Below are 21,464 nucleotides of genomic sequence, written 5' to 3'. Positions count from 1 at the left end.
TGGAGGCATCTGCTGGAGGGATCAAGATTTCCAGTTATTATTTACACCGATCACAAGAACCTCTCCTACCTCCAGTCTGCCCAACGGCTGAATCCTCGCCAGGCCAGGTGGTCTCTGTTCTTTGCCCGATTTAATTTTGAAATTCACTTTCGGCCTGCCGATAAGAACATTAGGGCCGATGCTCTCTCTCGTTCCTCGGATGCTTCTGAAGTTGAACTCTCTCCGCAACACATCATTCCTCCTGACTGCCTGATTTCCACTTCTCCAGCCTCCATCAGGCAAACTCCTCCAGGAAAGACCTTTGTTTCTCCACGCCAACGCCTCGGAATCCTCAAATGGGGTCACTCCTCCCATCTCGCAGGTCATGCGGGCATCAAGAAATCTGTGCAACTCATCTCTCGCTTCTATTGGTGGCCGACTCTGGAGACGGATGTTGTGGACTTTGTGCGAGCCTGCACTATCTGTGCCCGGGATAAGACTCCTCGCCAGAAGCCCGCTGGTTTTCTTCATCCTCTGCCTGTCCCCGAACAGCCTTGGTCTCTGATTGGTATGGATTTTATTACTGACTTACCCCCTTCCCGTGGCAACACTGTTATTTGGGTGGTCGTTGATCGATTCTCCAAAATGGCACATTTCATCCCTCTTCCTGGTCTTCCTTCAGCGCCTCAGTTGGCTAAACAATTTTTTGTACACATTTTTCGTCTTCACGGGTTGCCTACGCAGATCGTCTCGGATAGAGGCGTCCAATTCGTGTCTAAATTCTGGAGGGCTCTCTGTAAACAACTCAAGATTAAATTAAATTTTTCTTCTGCATATCATCCTCAATCCAATGGACAAGTAGAAAGAATTAACCAGGTCTTGGGTGATTATTTACGACATTTTGTTTCCTCCCGCCAGGATGGCTTTCGTAGTCAGCCTTCTGTCTGGAAAAGCCCTGTCTTGGGCCACACCGCTCTGGGACCGCAATGACCCCGTCACTGCCTCTATACACTCCTTCTTCTCGGAAATCCGAAGTGTCTTTGAGGAACCTGCCCGAGCCTCTTCTGCTGAGACTGCCCTGTTGAACCTGGTCCAGGGTAATTCTTCCGTTGGCGAGTATGCCGTACAATTCCGTACTCTTGCTTCAGAATTATCCTGGAATAATGAGGCCCTCTGCGCGACCTTTAAAAAAGGCCTATCCAGCAACATTAAAGATGTTCTGGCCGCACGAGAAATCCCTGCTAATCTACATGAACTCATTCACCTAGCCACTCGCATTGACATGCGTTTTTCCGAAAGGCGTCAGGAGCTCCGCCAGGATATGGACTCTGTTCGCACGAGGCGTTTCTTCTCCCCGGCTCCTCTCTCCTCTGGTCCCCTGCAATCTGTTCCTGTGCCTCCCGCCGTGGAGGCTATGCAGGTCGACCGGTCTCGCCTGACACCTCAAGAGAGGACACGACGCCGCATGGAGAATCTCTGTCTGTACTGTGCTAGTACCGAACACTTCCTGAAGGATTGTCCTATCCGTCCTCCCCGCCTGGAAAGACGTACGCTGACTCCGCACAAAGGTGAGACAGTCCTTGATGTCTACTCTGCTTCTCCACGTCTTACTGTGCCTGTGCGGATATCTGCCTCTGCCTTCTCCTTCTCTACTATGGCCTTCTTGGACTCCGGATCTGCAGGAAATTTTATTTTGGCCTCTCTCGTCAACAGGTTCAACATCCCGGTGACCAGTCTCGCCAGACCCCTCTACATCAATTGTGTAAACAATGAAAGATTGGACTGTACCATACGTTTCCGCACGGAGCCCCTTCTAATGTGCATCGGATCTCATCACGAGAGGATTGAACTTTTGGTCCTCCCCAATTGCACTTCTGAAATTCTCCTTGGACTTCCCTGGCTTCAACTTCATTCCCCAACCCTGGATTGGTCCACTGGGGAGATCAAGAGTTGGGGGCCCTCTTGTTCCAAGGACTGCCTAAAACCGGTTCCCAGTAACCCTTGCCGTGACTCTGTGGTTCCTCCTGTAACCGGTCTCCCTAAGGCCTATATGGACTTTGCGGATGTTTTTTGCAAAAAACAAGCTGAGACTCTACCTCCTCACAGGCCTTATGATTGTCCTATCGACCTCCTCCCGGGCACTACTCCACCCCGGGGCAGAATTTATCCTCTGTCCGCCCCAGAGACTCTTGCCATGTCTGAATACGTCCAGGAAAATTTAAAAAAGGGCTTTATCCGTAAATCCTCCTCTCCTGCCGGAGCCGGATTTTTCTTTGTGTCCAAAAAAGATGGCTCCCTACGTCCTTGCATTGACTACCGCGGTCTTAATAAAATCACGGTTAAGAACCGCTACCCCCTACCCCTCATCTCTGAACTCTTTGATCGCCTCCAAGGTGCCCACATCTTTACCAAACTGGACTTAAGAGGTGCTTATAATCTCATCCGCATCAGAGAGGGGGATGAATGGAAAACGGCATTTAACACCAGAGATGGACACTTTGAGTATCTGGTCATGCCCTTTGGCCTGTGCAACGCCCCTGCCGTCTTCCAAGACTTTGTTAATGAAATTTTTCGTGATCTCTTATACTCCTGTGTTGTTGTATATCTGGACGATATCCTGATTTTTTCTGCCAATCTGGAAGAACACCGCCAGCATGTCCGTATGGTTCTTCAGAGACTTCGTGACAATCAACTCTATGCCAAAATAGAGAAATGTCTGTTTGAATGCCAATCTCTTCCTTTCCTAGGATACTTGGTCTCTGGCCAGGGACTACAAATGGATCCAGACAAACTCTCTGCCGTCTTAGATTGGCCACGCCCCTCCGGACTCCGTGCTATCCAACGTTTTTTGGGGTTCGCCAATTATTACAGGCAATTTATTCCACATTTTTCTACCGTTGTGGCTCCTATCGTGGCTTTAACCAAAAAAAATGCCGATCCCAAGTCTTGGCCTCCTCAAGCGGAAGACGCCTTTAAACGGCTCAAGTCTGCCTTTTCTTCGGCTCCCGTGCTCTCCAGACCTGACCCATCTAAACCCTTCCTATTGGAGGTTGATGCCTCCTCAGTGGGAGCTGGAGCTGTCCTTCTACAAAAAAATTCTTCCGGGCATGCTGTTACTTGTGGGTTTTTTTCTAGGACCTTCTCTCCGGCGGAGAGGAACTACTCCATCGGGGATCGAGAGCTTCTAGCCATTAAATTAGCACTTGAGGAATGGAGGCATCTGCTGGAGGGATCAAGATTTCCAGTTATTATTTACACCGATCACAAGAACCTCTCCTACCTCCAGTCTGCCCAACGGCTGAATCCTCGCCAGGCCAGGTGGTCTCTGTTCTTTGCCCGATTTAATTTTGAAATTCACTTTCGGCCTGCCGATAAGAACATTAGGGCCGATGCTCTCTCTCGTTCCTCGGATGCTTCTGAAGTTGAACTCTCTCCGCAACACATCATTCCTCCTGACTGCCTGATTTCCACTTCTCCAGCCTCCATCAGGCAAACTCCTCCAGGAAAGACCTTTGTTTCTCCACGCCAACGCCTCGGAATCCTCAAATGGGGTCACTCCTCCCATCTCGCAGGTCATGCGGGCATCAAGAAATCTGTGCAACTCATCTCTCGCTTCTATTGGTGGCCGACTCTGGAGACGGATGTTGTGGACTTTGTGCGAGCCTGCACTATCTGTGCCCGGGATAAGACTCCTCGCCAGAAGCCCGCTGGTTTTCTTCATCCTCTGCCTGTCCCCGAACAGCCTTGGTCTCTGATTGGTATGGATTTTATTACTGACTTACCCCCTTCCCGTGGCAACACTGTTATTTGGGTGGTCGTTGATCGATTCTCCAAAATGGCACATTTCATCCCTCTTCCTGGTCTTCCTTCAGCGCCTCAGTTGGCTAAACAATTTTTTGTACACATTTTTCGTCTTCACGGGTTGCCTACGCAGATCGTCTCGGATAGAGGCGTCCAATTCGTGTCTAAATTCTGGAGGGCTCTCTGTAAACAACTCAAGATTAAATTAAATTTTTCTTCTGCATATCATCCTCAATCCAATGGACAAGTAGAAAGAATTAACCAGGTCTTGGGTGATTATTTACGACATTTTGTTTCCTCCCGCCAGGATGACTGGACAGATCTTCTACCATGGGCCGAATTCTCGTATAACTTCAGAGTCTCTGAATCTTCCTCCAAATCCCCATTTTTCGTGGTGTACGGCCGTCACCCTCTTCCCCCCCTCCCTACCCCCTTGCCCTCTGGTCTGCCCGCTGTGGATGAAATTTCTCGTGACCTTTCCATCATATGGAGAGAGACCCAAAATTCTCTCTTACAGGCTTCATCACGCATGAAGAAGTTCGCGGATAAGAAAAGAAGAGCTCCCCCCGTTTTTTCCCCTGGAGACAAGGTATGGCTCTCCGCTAAATATGTCCGCTTCCGTGTCCCTAGCTACAAGTTGGGACCACGCTATCTTGGTCCTTTCAAAATTTTGTGCCAGATTAATCCTGTCTCTTACAAACTTCTTCTTCCTCCTTCTCTTCGTATTCCTAATGCCTTTCACGTTTCTCTTCTTAAACCACTTATCATCAACCGTTTCTCTCCCAAATCTGTTCCTCCCACTCCTGTTTCCGGCTCCTCGGACATCTTCTCCGTCAAAGAGATTCTGGCATCCAAAAAGGTCAGAGGGAAAACCTTTTTTTTAGTGGATTGGGAGGGTTGTGGTCCAGAAGAGAGATCCTGGGAACCTGAGGACAATATCCTAGACAAAAGTCTGCTCCTCAGGTTCTCAGGCTCTAAGAAGAGGGGGAGACCCAAGGGGGGGGGTACTGTTACGCCGAGCGCTCCGGGTCCCCGCTCCTCCCCGGAGCGCTCGCTACACTCTCCTCACTGCAGCGCTCCGGTCAGGTCCACTGACCCGGGGCGCTGCGATACCGCCTCCAGCCGGGATGCGATTCGCGATGCGGGTAGCGCCCGCTCGCGATGCGCACCCCGGCTCCCGTACCTGACTCGCTCTCCGTCGGTCCTGTCCCGGCGCGCGCGGCCCCGCTCCCTAGGGCGCGCGTGCGCCGGGTCTTTGCGATTTAAAGGGCCACTGCGCCGCTGATTGGCGCAGTGGTTCCAATTAGTCTGATCACCTGTGCACTTCCCTATATCACCTCACTTCCCCTGCACTTCCTTGCCGGATCTTGTTGCCATCGTGCCAGTGAAAGCGTTTCTTTGTGTGTTCCTAGCCTGTGTTCCAGACCTCCTGCCGTTGCCCCTGACTACGATCCTTGCTGCCTGCCCCGACCTTCTGCTACGTCCGACCTTGCTTCTGTCTACTCCCTTGTACCGCGCCTATCTTCAGCAGCCAGAGAGGTTGAGCCGTTGCCAGTGGATACGACCTGGTCACTACCGCCGCAGCAAGACCATCCCGCTTTGCGGCGGGCTCTGGTGAAAACCAGTAGTGACTTAGAACCGATCCACTAGCACGGTCCACGCCAATCCCTCTCTGGCACAGAGGATCCACTACCTGCCAGCCGGCATCGTGACAATATTTGTGAAGTGTTGGTGTGGCACCATAGTCAATCTACTCTGGTGCATCAGGCATTGGTGGGTGAAAATCCTGGCTGATCCATGCCTGATTCATCTTCACAAAGGTCAGTCTCTCCACATTTTTCGTGGACAGAAGAGTTCTCCTTGGGGTTACTATGGCCCCCGCCACACTAAACACCCGCTCTGATGGCACACTACTGGCCGGGCAGGACAGCTTTTCCAGGGCAAATTCTGCTAGTTATGGCCACAAATCAAGTTTGGTTGCCCAGAAGTCCAGTGGATCTTCCAGGAGTGTTGGCATGGGCATATCAAGGTATGCCACCACCTGCTGATTCAGGTCCTGCTCCAGGTCTACTTGCTGTTGATGAGTAGTGATGAGCGCCAGGGGCCATATTCGAATTTGCGACATTTTGCAAATATATTGATGATTATTCATCCTATGTTTGTGAAATTTGCATATCCGTTCACTTTTTTTCCATGTGAAAATTTGCATGGAAAATTTGCATAAAAATTTGCAGGTGAAAAAAACACAAAAAAAAAACAGAATATTTGTTAAAACAAATATATAGCACTACGAATATTCATGCTCAACACTACTGATGAGCTGCTTCACTATGTGGGTGAAGAAAGCTACTCATCAGCGACTGTAGACTCAGGCTGCTGCTGATGGAGCTGGTACTGCTCCTGCCACCCATCCCCAGCAGCCAAGTCAGACCCCAAAGTCAGACCTGCGAGAGTATGGACGATGGCTCAGATAGACATTGGCCACTTGACTACGTAGGATGTCAGTCAGTTTGTCCTCCCTCTCAGTGGGTTATAAAAAAGGCCTCCATTTTGTGCTAGTAGCGAGGGTCCAATAAGGTGAAGAGCCAGAAGTCATCTCGCTGCCTAATGGTGACAGTTCGGCTGTCACTATGCAAGCAAGTGAGCATGCATCGTGCCATTTGTACAAGTGACTTGGAGGGACTCCCTGCCACCATCTCCACTGCATACTGCCACGGTGTGTCTGGGTCCTCTGTCTTGCCTTCCTCATAAACCTCTAGCTCCTCTAGCTGCTCCTCTTCTCCTGTCAGATGACAAGAAAAACCACCCATCTCGCTAAACCTAAACTGTGCTTCACTGTGCCCCTCCCCCTCCTCCTCCAGTTCAGCCCCCACATGGCTCATGTGGCCGTTAGATGTAGGCGCCATGTCTCCAATTTAATTTGCAACGAATGCGAATATTGCCGCGATTCTATCTTGCGAATAGCTTAAAGAGGTTCTCCGGTGCTTACACATCTTATCCCCTATCCAAAGGATAGGGGATAAGATGCCTGATCGCGGGAGTCCCGCGGCTGGGGACGCCGGTGATCATGCACGCGGCACCCCGTTTGTAATCAATCCCCTAAGCGTGTTCGCTCCGGGTCTGATTACGGGCGACCACCGGGCCGGCGGCTTGTGACGTAGGCTTGCATTGAGGGGCGGAGCGTGACGTCACACGGGGGCGGAGGCGTGATGTCACACGCCGCCGGCCCGGTGGTCGCCCGTAATCAGACCCGGAGCGAACACGCTACGGGGACTGATTACAAACGGGGTGCCGCGTGCATTATCACGGACGTCCCCAGCGGCGGGACTCCCGCGATCAGGCATTTTATCCCCTATCCTTTGGATTGGGGATAAGATGTGTAAGCACCGGAGAACCCCTTCAATTAAACTACATTTAGTGCGGTCCAGGCCCCAGGGCATCTAAAATGGCAGATCCACATGTGCGGACATGGGGCAAGGAATCCTGGAAAGGCAGAAACAAGGGTAGGGGGGATGACCCTGTATCACATACAGGATGCAGCCTATCAGCAGCCAGTCAACCCTGTGATATCACAGCCCTACATAATCGGCAGCCATATTCCGGCTAGTCACTTCATCCTTTCAATGCAGAGAGACAGGACAGACAGCATTGTGTGTTACACAGAAAAGCTTTTTCCAGCAGGGTTTCACCTCCTAGTCACGTCAGCTTTCTGTTAGACAGAGAGTTGTGCGTTTTTCACACAAAATAATTTTTACTGCAGCAATTAACCTCCCAGTCACTGTCTACAGCATTGCATTACTGAGAGGGGCAGAGAGCTGTGTGTTGCCTCATACGTTTGAACAAACTGCCTCAACTTCATAAACCTTAACAGAAGAGGGAGGAATACGTTTTTAGCGCAACTCTGTGTCCTTGTTCCACAACAAATGGTCTGTTAGTTATACTAGTCTGTAGACGGTATAATATTTACACAGCAGTCCATTTCTAATAGTCTTTGAGAGAGAAAGTGCAATTTTGGATTTAGTACATAGCGACTGTGTGCTGCAGAACTTTTGTGTACTGCTGCTGTTGTGCACAAATACTTATTTAAGCGTACTGTATCGCATTTTCTGCCCTAATAAATGCATACCACATACCTACATCTAAGTAGTGTACTATTTTGTACCTGTTAATCTGTCAAGGCCATAGATACTGTGAAAGGCCAGGCAAAAGTACTCACCAGCTGGTGTTTTACTCAAATACTTTTTAAGTGTACTGTAGCGCATTTTTCTGCCTTCAAAAGTGCATACCACATACCTACATCTAAGTAGTGTACTATTATGTACCTGTTAATCTGTCAAGGGCCTAGATACTGTGAAAAGCCAGGCAAAAGTACTCACTGGCTGGTGTTGTACTCAAATACTTTTTTAAGAGTATTGTAGCACATTTTTCTGTCCTCATAAGTGGAGACCACATAGCTACATCTAAGTGGTGTACTATTTTGTACCTGTTAAACTCTCAAGGGCCTAGATACTGTGAAAATCCAGGCAAAAGTAATCACCTGCTGGTTTTTTGCTCAAATACTTTTTTAAGCATACTGTAGCAAATTTTTCTGCCCTTATAAGTGCATACCACATACCTACATCTAAGTAGTGTACTATTTTGTACCTATTAATCTGACAAGGGCCTAGATACTGTGAAAGTCCAGGCAAAAGTACTCACCGGCTGGTGTTGCACTCAAATACTTTTTAAGCGTACTGTAGCACATTTTTCTTCCCTCATAAGTGCATACCACATACCTACATCTAAGTAGCGTACTATTTTGTACCTGTTAATCTGTAAAGGCCATAGATACTGTGAAAGGCCAGGCAAAAGTACTCACCAGCTGGTGTTTTACTCAAATACTTTTTAAGTGTACTGTAGCGCATTTTTCTGCCCTCATAAGTGCATACCACATACTTACATCTAAGTGGTGTACCTGTTAAACTCTCAAGGGTCTAGATACTGTGAAAGGACAGCCAAAAGTAAACACCTGCTGCTGTTCTAGACAAATGCTGTTAAGTAAAGTTCAGCGCATTCTACTGCCCTTATAAGTGCATACCACATACATACATCTAAGTATTGTACCATTTTGTTCCTGATAAAGTCTTAAGGGCCTAGTTACTGTAAAAGGCCAGCCAAAAGTACACACCTGCTGCTGTTCTAGACAAATACTGTTTTAAGCATAGTGAAGCGTATTATACTCCTCTCATGTACGCACTAAGTGTGTCAGGCAGAGAAGTGCCATGATGTGCACAGAGGAGTGGCAGAGGCCTAAATTTATCAGGCGCAGGCAGAGGTCGCAGCAGACTAGGAGCGAGTGGCAGCAGGAAAGGCCTGATCTCCCGGTATGAGCTAGCGGTCCTGTCTCGACCAGCAACCCATTCAATGTCAACCAGTGGCAACTCATACATGACACTTGCCGTTTGCTCAAGCACTTTGAGGAAGCCACATTATTAGTCAGTCGCCAGGATTATGGGATGAACAACGTCATTCCACTGCTTCATTTCCTACAACACGTGTTGGAAACGATGGCTGGTCAAGGCACTGGAGACATGGCGCCTACATCACACGGCCACATGAGCCCTGTAAGGGCTGAACTGGAGGAGGTTTATTTATCAACATCAACTCAGCCCATAGGGACTGAGCAAAAAGTCCACTTTTTATCCCTCACTTTAATAAAACGTAACTTTTATTTTGTGTATATATAAACGTGAAATCAATGAGCTAATAGTGATTTTAAAAAACCCAGCATTTATAGCACCATATATGGAGATGTAACTTGTGGTCCCTTAGGGACCGACTTGAATTGTATATACTCAGCACATCTGCAGAATGTGCTGAATCTAGGTGCTTAGGCTGATTATTAAAATACTCTCACACTGTCCCACCTAACATGTTTCGTCCCGGATGTGACGTCTTCAGAGGTTAGGGAACAATGGCAGTGAGAACGCCACTTAGGGGTTTTTTATAACCTCTCATATCATGATCACAGCCCCTTTCTGTGTTGTAATATCCAATGGAGGAACGCTAATGAAAATGACAGTTGATCAGACCAATTGCCGTCACTCTAAGATTGTCCAATGAAAGCACTAATATCTGGGCAGGTAACTTACCTCCCCAGGTAAGTGCCAACTTACCTGTCTGTCATTTCCAGACTGCACAGGATAGGTCCGTTTCTTTCTTCTCACGCAACTCCGTCATTACGGTCAGTTCCGGTCTACTCCTACACTAGTTTACCGTGCGCCTCCACTGCGCCTGTGTGAATAACCGCGCTTGCGCATCAGGATGTAAACAAACAACGTCACTCTGTATCACAACGCATGCGTCCATTCTACACTCGGTCGCGCATGCGGGAAAACTTAGAATCTGCAGCGTGGTGACTATATTCAATCGCGCATGTGGGAAAACTTAGACTCCAAATGCCTACCACTATTAATTTGTAACAAACCAATAGAAGCCTATTTATACACTGTTTTTAAAGTTGCATGGGTTGTTATATCTGTTCTTTTTAATATATTTGTCCCTATACATATCCAATTAGCAGGTAAGTATAAAGAATATAGACTGCATATAATGTTCTTTTATAGGTAATGTATTTAAATACTGTGTTCATTACTGTATATAAAAAAAGTCCATATATAAAATATAGTAAATTAACTAAATGCATCATTAAATTGAAAAACTTGAACTTGAAAATGAGCGTCTGTCTTAATCATGCACATAATATGTACTAAATGGACAGATACATGCATGAACGAAGGGATTATAACCACTGGAAGAACCAACTATATGTCCTACATTGATCTTCACAGACCTCTATATTCTAATTGGATACATTAATTATCTTAAACTCATTCGCTTTTGGAAGTGCATACTGTAGAAACGTAAAGGCATATATCAAGGAGTACACACTACCTGTAGGAGTGCTACCAAATTTATAAAGGTGGATGGACAAAAGGGAACAACCTTAACCCCTTAAGGACCGGGTTTTTTCCGTTTTTGCATTTTCGTTTTTTGCTCCTTGCCTTTAAAAAATCATAACTCTTTAAATTTTGCACCTAAAATCCATATTATGGCTTATTTTTTGCGCCACCAATTCTACTTTGTAATTACGTCAGTCATTGTGCCCAAAAATCTACGGTGAAACGGAAAAAAAATAATTGTGAGACAAAATTGAAAAAAAAAAAACGCTGTTTTGTAACTTTTGGGGGCTTCCGTTTCTATGTAGTACATTTTTCGGTAAAAATTACACCTGATATTTATTCTGTAGGTTCATACGGTTAAAATGATACCCTACTTATATAGGTTTGATTTTGTCGTATTTCTGGAAAAAATAATAACTTCATGCAGGAAAATGTATACGTTTAAAATTGTCATTTCTGACCCCTATAACTTTTTTATTTTTCTGTGTATGGGGCGGTATGAGGGCTCATTTTTTGCGCCGTGATCTGAAGTTTTTAACGGTACCATTTTTGCATTGATAGGACTTATTGATATTCATTTTTTCATGATATAAAAAGTGACCAAAAATGCACTATTTTGGACTTTTGAATTTTTTGGCGCGCACGCCATTGACCGTGCGGTATAATTAACGATATATTTTTATAATTCGGACATTTCTGCACACGGCGATACCATATATGTTTATTTTTATTTACACTGTGTTTTTTTTTATGGGAAAAGGGAGGTGATTCAAACTTTTAATAGGGGAGGGGTTAAATGATATTTATTCACTTTTCTTTTCACTTTTTTTTGCAGTGTTATAGGTCCCATAGGGACCTATAACACTGCACACACTGATCTTTATCATTGATCACTGGTTTCTCATAAGAAACCAGTGATCGATGATTCTGCCGCTTGACTGCTCATGCCTGGATCTCAGGCACTGAGTAGTCATTCGGCGATCGGACAGCGAGGAGGCAGGTAGGGGCCCTCCCGCTGTCCTGTAAGCTGTTCGGGATGCCGCAATTTCGCCGCTGCTATCCCAAACAGCCCACTGAGCTAACCGGCATGGTTTCAGTTTCACTTTAGACGCGACGTTCAACTTTGAACACCGCGTCTAAAGGGTTAATAGCGTGCGGCACAGCGATCAATGCCGCGCGCTATTAGCCACGGGCCCCGCGTTATAGATCGGGAGTGGACACATGACGTTCCAGTATGTCATGTGTCCTTAAGGGGTTAATACATATGATCTTTAAATTTAATGGCAAAAAAGGAACAAAAACACAACAGGAAGGGAAACTGTACCTGATTCCAATTTGGGCTTAGCTCTTCACTCAGTTTTTACTACCAACAAAAATATTTTCATCTATTATAACAAATTGTCATCACTGGAGGCTTGTCTCACTCTACAGAAAAGCTGAAAATGTGAAGCCCTCATTTAGGCTGCTAGATTTCAATTTGAAAATCCAAAATGCTTCTTCCTTAATAAGTTTCCCATTTAGGTTCCCTCGTCTTGGTCCCAAGTTGCACTTCTGAATGCCCCAAAATTTAAGCAGAGTAACATTACCGTTGTGGACTTCTCTAACATGTCTCGATAGGGGGGTATCCATATTGGTGTTAATTGTACTCAGATGTTTGGATATCCTCCTACGAAGTTGTTGGACTGTTTTGCCCACATACAACTTAGGGCATGGGCACTGGGCTGCATACACTACTCCAGTCGTTTGGCAATTGATGAATGTTTTGATCTTATAACTCTTATTGTCCACCGGATTAATGAATTCTTTAGTTTTGGGCATGAATTTACAGAACGTGCAACTACCACAGGGATAGGAACCAGTTGTTGTGACTTCAGCCACGTCTGCATATTATTCTCGGAATAAAAACTGTGAACTAGAGATTCTTTCACATTTCGTCCTCTGCAGTACGTTATCGCTGGTTTTTCAGGTAATACTTCTCTGAGGTCCGCATCACTCGTAAGGAGAGGCAAAAATGTATTCAGTATCCTCACCACTTGATTATTGTTAGAGTCATATGTACCGATGCAGCATATGATCTTTCCAGACTCTTTGGCAATTCTATGCCAATTTAACAGTAATTGGCCACGTGGTGTCGCTCTCGCTCTGGCATAGGCTCTATGGAGCCACTTCTTGGGGTAACCCCGACTCAGGAATCTCTCATACAACTCCTTGCATTCCTTCTGAAAAGCCTCCTCACTGGAACAGTTTCTCTTGGCCCGTAAATACTGGCCTATGGGTATCCCTCTCTTGAGGGGAGGGGGGTGGAAACTGTCCCAGTGAAGAAAACTATTAGTAGACGTTTCTTTCCTATGTACATTGGTGTGTACTGTCCCGTCTAAATCAAGTGATATTACCAGATCTAAAAAAAGTGATTGTGTTTGTATGAATTTCTGAAGTGAATTTCATGCCTATACTATTCGTGTTGAGTGCAGCTACAAATAAATTAAATTCAGTGATAGTGCCATTCCAAAAAATCAAAATGTCGTCAATAAATCTCCCCCAAAATAAAATGTGACTTGTGAATTCAGAAAAATCAGAAAAAGCAATAGTGTTCTCCCACCACCCAAGAAATACATTTGCATAATTTGGTGCGCAAGCCATGCCCATTGTGGTGCCTTTAATTTGAAAATAAAATATGCCATCAAACAGAAAAAAATTATGTGTGAGTAGAAAACGTAAAAGTGTGATCAAGAGTTCATTGTGACGGTGATAGTGAGTGCCCCTCGTGCTCAAAAAATATTCAGTGGCTTGTATTCCCAAATCATGAGAAATATTTGTATACAGGGACTCCACATCTAAACTTGCGATAAGTGTTGTCACTGGAAACGTCTGTTCTTGTAGTTTTGTCCCGTAAATATATAGGTAAATTTGTTACAAATTGTGCAAGGATTCGCGTATAAGCTAATTCCCTGGGTAAGATTGTCATTTCCCGATACAATCGGGCGACCAGGGATTGGTCGGGTCTTATATGCACTTTAGGAAGTGCATACATGGTAGCAATAGTTGGTGTAGGATTATACAGGACCCTAAATTCCTCCTCCGAAATCAAATTCTCACTTTTAGCTGTTAATAATATTGTCTTCAATTCTTTATTGAAGTCATCCATAGGATTCTTGGAGAGAATAATATAGGTAGATCTATCATCAAGTAACTGCATCACCATCCTTTTATAGTCCTCTTTGTCTAAAAGGACAATATTCCGTCCCTTGTCTGCCGGTTTGCAGACAAGGGAGTCATTATTTGCCAGTTCTTCTAGAGCTCTCTTCTCCCATTAAATTGTTCAATCTTGTATTAGGTTGTATCTCAGAAATTTCCTGACAAACCATATTCACAAATGTATCAATGTTCGAGAACTGAGATAGACTAGGAGTGGTTGTGGATTTGGGACGCAGGCTCGAGAAAGGTGGATCTACCACTACTCCTTCCTCATTTTCTCTCTCTAAATCTTCCAAGATTTGGATGGCTTCTCTTTCTCTTTGGTCATTACTGATCCCATTTCTCGTCAAATTCAAATGAACTTTATGAAGAGCCAATTTTCTACCAAACAAATTAATGTCTTTTACCCACTCAAAAGATTAAAATATTGGTGTGGGGGTAAAAGATAGCCCTTTCTGTAGTACTCTTATTTGGCTCTCAGTGAGTTGATGTGAGGATAAATTATAAATCTGTAGGTCCTGAGTCTTAGATGCTAAAACATGTTGGGCCCCGTTATCTTGTCCCGGGGTATTGCTCCCATCCCTAAAAAAGAGGGAGTTGATGCCATTGCTCCCAAACCAGTGGCTCCCGAACCAGTAGTGGCCGTTGTCAGCACTGAAACTGGTGGTGCTATGTTCGCAACAGGACGGTGGGCTAGTGGTGCTAATTGTAAAAAGGAGGACGAACCAGAAACAGGTGGTATATACCCTCCTTTTGTATTGTTTGGGGTCTGAAGGCCTTGGTTTTGACTGGGGGGACATCTTGATTCACCAGATCTAGTCTACACGGGTGATTTGCGTGTGGGTTGTCTACGGGAGTAACCCCCTCTACCTCCTCTTCTGCGTCCTCTATTCTCTGTGTAATTACTAGGTCTTCCTTTATTGGAGTCCTCAGATTCAGAGATGTCAGATTCTGAAATATCAGTATAGGGGTTGGGATTATAATTATAACTGTTGTTTCTCTTAATCTAAATCACCCCCGTCTCAAAATCGCGTTTATTGCGTATGTATTTGCGATGTTTTCTTTCCTTAATTTCTTGCTGATGAGACTCAATATGTTTCTGCAATTTGGACACCAAATTGGGGAATTCCACACTTGTTTTGAATGTTTGTATCTCTGCAGTCTGTTTCTCAAGTTGTGCCCCCGTTCTTCTTAACACTTACTTCTCGTAATTGAGAAGATACTCTTGCATATGGATAGTACAATCAGTAAGGAGGTTTTGCCACCCTGCTATAAACTCAGGGTCCTCTTGATGAGAGTTTGGTAAGATGTTAATAAGCAACCCGCGATATGTTATTTTCTGTTGCGTATACGTTTCCAAACTAGCCACCTCCCACCATGAACATAAGTGCTGTTTGTAAGTTTTCTGTAAATCCCTAAATGCTGACCAAATATCTATTTGATCCAAAGAGAGCCTATTACTGGAAAAAACATGCGCTGCTTGACTCACAAAATTGTCAATATTGGGACCTGAAGACAAAAACTAGGGTCATTGATCCTTGTGATCTATAATTTGACCCTCGCTTCAGGCACAAAATGGGGGCCATTTTTACACCCACTGAGAGAGAGGGCAAACTGACTTACAACAGAGACATCCTACGTAGTCAGTTGGCTGATGCCTATCGCTGCCATCGCCCATCCTCTCGCAGGTCTGACTCGGGGGGCCCTCTGCGCTTACCTTCCACTGCCATGGCTGCTGGTTAGGGGTGCGGTGGCAGTAGCAATACCAGCTCCATCAGCAGCAGCCTGAGTCTACAGTCACTGATGAGTACCTTTCTTCACCCGCATAGTTAAGCAACTCATCAGCAGCAGGTAGACCTGGAGCAGGACCTGAACCAGCAGGTGGCATACCTTGACATGCCCATGCCAACACACCTTGAAGATCCTCTGGACTTCTGGGCAGCCAAACTTGATTTGTGGCCGCAATTTGCAGAGTTTGCCCTGGAAAAGCTGTCCTGCCCAGCCAGTAGTGTGCCATAAGAGTGGGTGTTTAGTGCGGCGGGGGCCATAGTCACCCCAAGGAGAACTCGTCTGTCCACAAAAAATGTGGAGAGACTGACCTTTGTGAAGATGAATCAGGCATGGATCAGCCAGGATTTCCACCAACCAATGCCTGATGCATCAGAGTATATTGACCATGGTGCCACACCAACACTTCATGAATATGGATAGGGCCAAATAGATTTAAGATGCTGCTGCCCAGTTACAAACAGAAAAACAAAACAACGTAGTCTCAAGGTGATAACAGGTGCTCAACCCCAAGTGCAATTGTGCACACATACAATGGGGTAGAGGACCCGCACCTATGGACAAAAGTGGGGTTTCAATCCTGTGGTAAATATATACAATGATATTAGCTAATCCTCAAACTGATGTAAAAATGAGACATTAGCCAGTATATCCTTATATGAAGGACATACCTGAGCCCGCACACCACGCCATGGTTTCTCATGTGATGCGGGACCTAACCACTAACCTTTTTTGCCTGGCCAGATGCATAGAACCAGGAACCAGATATACAGCAGCCTAAGGTCCAACTTGCAGACTGCTCCCCAGTCACCTCCAGTGTGAACTCAGTACACATACAATGGGAGGGGGGAGACAGTTTACAAGCCCCACCCTTGCTGGTCTAGATATAACAGGCCTCACAGGTGAAACCCCCAATGCTACCCAATAAGATAAAAGGGTGCATTGGTATTAGCCTTAAAAGACGCTTGTCGGCTTATATTTGCATGGACATGGCTATAGCAGGAAACTCAACCCCAAGTGCAATTGTGCACCTTCGCTGGGGTGGAGGTCCTGCACTTGTCAACCGTTGCTAAGGGCGATGTCCCCAGCAAAAATTGCATACAATGGAGAATGCCTGCAGACGGTCACAAGTACCACAATCACATCCTGACACCTGATAAACGTGTATATGGATGCGTACAACATGACTAACTTTAAACAGAAAAACAAAACAACGTAGTCTCAAGGTGATAACAGGTGCTCAACCCCAAGTGCAATTGTGCACACATACAATGGGGTAGAGGACCCGCACCTATGGACAAAAGTGGGGTTTCAATCCTGTGGTAAATATATACAATGATTACAAACATTCCTCCACATCAGACCCTATTTTCACCCACCTTTGTAACCGGGTACTGGTATTGCCATCCACCGCACCACTCTGTCGCTGGGTCACTTTCAGGACTCCTGATGCTGCTGCTGCCACCTCCAGGCTGTATCATTCTGCCACCATATGGTCTCCTCATGCTTCCGCCACCTCCAGGCCATGTCATTCAGCCACTATATGGTCTCCTCATGCTGCCGCCACCTCCACGCTGTGCCATTCAGCCACTATATGTTCTACTTATGCTGCCACCAACTTCAGCCTGTGCCATTCAGCCACTATATGTTCTACTCGTGCTGTCGCCAACTCCAGGCTGTGCCATTCAGCCACTATATGGTCTCTTCATGCTTCCGCCACCTCCAGGCTGTGTCATTCAGCCACAATATGGTCTCCTCATGCGTCTGCCACCTGCAGGCTGTGTCATTCAGCCACTACATGGTTTCCTCATGCTACTGGGCCTGGGACATTACCTAAAATGTTTATGGTAGCACTAGCTACCATAAATCTTCAATTTAAACTTGAAAATTCATCTTTTAATCTCAGGGATTGTGAGGCCCTATGGTCTCCTCATGCTTCTACCAACTCCAGGCTGTATCATTCAGCCACTATATGGTCTCCTCTTGCTGCCACCAATTCCAGGCTGTGTCATTCTGCCAGATTATGGTCTTCTCATGCTGCTGCCACCTCTAGGCTCTGTCATTGTGCCCTCATGTGACTCCTTGTTAGATTGGGTTTTGTGGTGATACAGTATTAGTTCAAAGTAAACGCTGGGACATTAAACTTGGGAATCTAATATAAATCTTAAATTTTAATTCATAAAAATCGATGTAATCTTTTCAAGACTGAGGCCCTATGGTCGACGACGTCATATTACCTGTGGAATTATCACAAGAATCCAATGAAACAGCTTGAAGCAATAACAATGAACCATAACTGATTAAATTAAACATTCGCACTTTTACAGTCAGGGGGGCGCTGAGAGGCAGGGGCTGGAACAGGTGGTATTGTCACGATTCGGCTTCCAGGTAGTGGATCCTCTGTGTCAGCGAGGGATTGGCGTGGACCGTGCTAGTGGACCGGTTCTAAGAGGCTACTGGTTTTCACCAGAGCCCGCCGCAAAGCGGGATGGTCTTGCTGCGGCAGTAGCAACCAGGTCGTATCCACTAGCAACGGCTCTACCTCGCTGACTGCTGAGAAGGCGTGGAACAGAAGGACTAGGCAGAGGCAAGGTCAGACGTAGCAGAAGGTCGGGGGCAGGCGGCAAGGTTCGTAGTCAGGATGGGTAGCAGAAGTTCAGGTACACAGGCTTTGGACAACACTAAACGCTTTCACTGGCACAAGGCAACAAGATCCGGCAAGGGAGTGCAAGGGAGGAGACTAGATATAGCCAGGGAACAGGTGGGAGCCAATTAAGCTAATTGGGCCAGGCACCAATCATTGGTGCACTGGCCCTTTAAGTCGCAGAGAGCTGGCGCGCGCGCGCCCTAGAGAGCGGAGCCGCGCGCGCCAGCACATGACAGCAGGGGACCGGGACGGGTAAGTGACCTGGGATGCGATTCGCGAGCGGGCGCGTCCCGCTGTGCGAATCGCATCCCCAACGGCCATGACAGTGCGGCGCTCCCGGTCAGCGGGACCGACCGGAGCGCTGCAGGGAGAAAGACGCCGTGAGCGCTCCGGGGAGGAGCGGGGACCCGGAGCGCTAGGCGTAACAGTACCCCCCCCCTTAGGTCTCCCCTTCTCTTTGTCCAGTAACTGCCTCCCCTGGGATGAGGACACCGGGAAAGAATGGAGGGTTTCCTCAACGGCAGGCAGTACAGCAGGAGTGGGAATGGGGAGGGAGGGCAGAGGGCGAGGCCTGGCACGGGGCAGTGTGACACCAGGACGGGGGCCATGGGGTGGCACAGAGGCTTGCCTGACGGGACTGGGAGGGGGGGAGAGGCACTTCCTGTGGCAGGCAGAGTCCCAGTTCCTGATCTCCCCGGTGGTCCAATCAATGGTGGGGGAATGAAGCCGGAGCCAAGGCAGACCGAGGAGAACCTCAGAGGTACAGTTGGGGAGAATGAAGAATTCAATCCTCTCAAGGTGGGGTCCAATAGACATGAGGAGGGGCTCTGTGCGGTAACGCACGGTGCAGTCCAATCTGGCTCCGTTGACCGCGGAAATGTAGAGCGGCTTGACGAGACGGGTCACCGGGATGCTGAATTTATTAACAAACGACTCCAAAATAAAATTTCCTGAGGCACCGGAGTCCAAGCAGGCCACGGCTGAGAGGGAGGAGCTGGCTGAAGAAGAAATCCGCACGGGTACCGTGAGACGTGGAGGAGCAGACTTGGAACCAAGAGACGCCACACCCACGTGAGCTGGGTGCGTGCGTGCGTTTCCCAGGCGTGGAGGACGGATAGGGCAATCCACCAAGAAATGCTCGGTACTGGCACAGTAAAGACAGAGATTTTCTTCCCTGCGGTGATTCCTCTCTTCCTGGGTCAGGCGAGACTTATCCACTTGCATGGCCTCCTCGGCGGGAGGCCCAGGCGTAGATTGCAACGGATACTGTGGGAGAGGTGCCCAGAGATCTAAGTCTTTTTCCTGGCGGAGCTCTTGGTGTCGCTCAGAAAAACGCATGTCAATGCGGGTAGCTAGATGGATGAGTTCTTGCAGATTGGCAGGAATCTCTCGTGCGGCCAGCACATCCTTGATGCGACTGGATAGGCCTTTTTTAAAGGTCGCGCAGAGAGCCTCGTTATTCCAGGATAATTCTGAAGCAAGAGTACGGAATTGTACGGCATACTCGCCAACGGAAGAATTACCCTGGACCAGGTTCAACAGGGCAGTCTCGGCAGAAGAAGCTCGGGCTGGCTCCTCGAAGACACTCCGGAGTTCAGTGAAGAAGGCCTGGACTGTGGCTGTGGCAGGATCATTGCGGTCCCAGAGCGGTGTGGCCCAAGACAAGGCCTTTCCTGAAAGAAGGCTTACTACGAACGCCACCTTAGACCGTTCTGAAGGAAACAAGTCCGACATCATCTCCATATGCAGGGAACACTGAGACAAAAATCCACGGCAGAGTCTGGAGTCCCCATCAAATTTGTCCGGCAGGGACAAGCGGAGGCTAGGAGCGGCCACTCGCTGCGGAGGAGGTGCAGGAGCTGGCGGAGGAGATGGTTGCTGCTGTAGCAGGGGCAGAAGTTGCTGTAACGTGGCGGTCAACTGCGACAGCTGCTGTCCTTGTTGGGCAATCTGCTGCGATTGCTGAGCGACCACCGTGGTAAGGTCAGCGAGACTTGGCAGGGGCACCTCAGCGGGATCCATGGCCGGATCTACTGTCACGATTCGGCTTCCAGGTAGTGGATCCTCTGTGTCAGCGAGGGATTGGCGTGGACCGTGCTAGTGGACCGGTTCTAAGAGGCTACTGGTTTTTACCAGAGCCCGCCGCAAAGCGGGATGGTCTTGCTGCGGCAGTAGCAACCAGGTCGTATCCACTAGCAACGGCTCTACCTCGCTGACTGCTGAGAAGGCGTGGAACAGAAGGACTAGGCAGAGGCAAGGTCAGACGTAGCAGAAGGTCGGGGGCAGGCGGCAAGGTTCGTAGTCAGGATGGGTAGCAGAAGTTCAGGTACACAGGCTTTGGACAACACTAAACGCTTTCACTGGCACAAGGCAACAAGATCCGGCAAGGGAGTGCAAGGGAGGAGACTAGATATAGCCAGGGAACAGGTGGGAGCCAATTAAGCTAATTGGGCCAGGCACCAATCATTGGTGCACTGGCCCTTTAAGTCGCAGAGAGCTGGCGCGCGCGCGCCCTAGAGAGCGGAGCCGCGCGCGCCAGCACATGACAGCAGGGGACCGGGACGGGTAAGTGACCTGGGATGCGATTCGCGAGCGGGCGCGTCCCGCTGTGCGAATCGCATCCCCAACGGCCATGACAGTGCGGCGCTCCCGGTTAGCGGGACCGACCGGAGCGCTGCAGGGAGAAAGACGCCGTGAGCGCTCCGGGGAGGAGCGGGGACCCGGAGCGCTAGGCGTAACAGGTATCTCGTCTGGTGGAGGACCGCCAGCTCGATGCTCACCAGAATGGGTAATACATTTTTTTTTATAAATTCAAATTGAATTAAATAAAAATTACATAAAAAATCTGCCACATCCAGACGCTCTGCGGCAGTGATTCTAATAGCGATGCCTGTAATCTGCATGTCATACTGAATAACAGTATTATTTCACTAACACAGCACACTCCCTATGCGTGTTAGGACAAGGCAAAGTGTTCTACACCACTATTGAGCCTCTCTGTAGGCCAGAAATAGCCGTTTTTAATAGCAATGCGCCACAAATAAATTCGTCCGAAACTAATTTTTTGGGAAAATTTGGTGAATCGGCCGAATCCAATCTTTCAGAAATTCGCT

This window comes from Hyla sarda, chromosome 3 (assembly GCF_029499605.1).
Source record: "Hyla sarda isolate aHylSar1 chromosome 3, aHylSar1.hap1, whole genome shotgun sequence".
NCBI classification, from domain to species: domain Eukaryota; kingdom Metazoa; phylum Chordata; class Amphibia; order Anura; family Hylidae; genus Hyla; species Hyla sarda.
The sequence above is the reverse complement of the archived record's forward strand: the minus strand, read 5'-3'. Positions refer to the sequence as shown.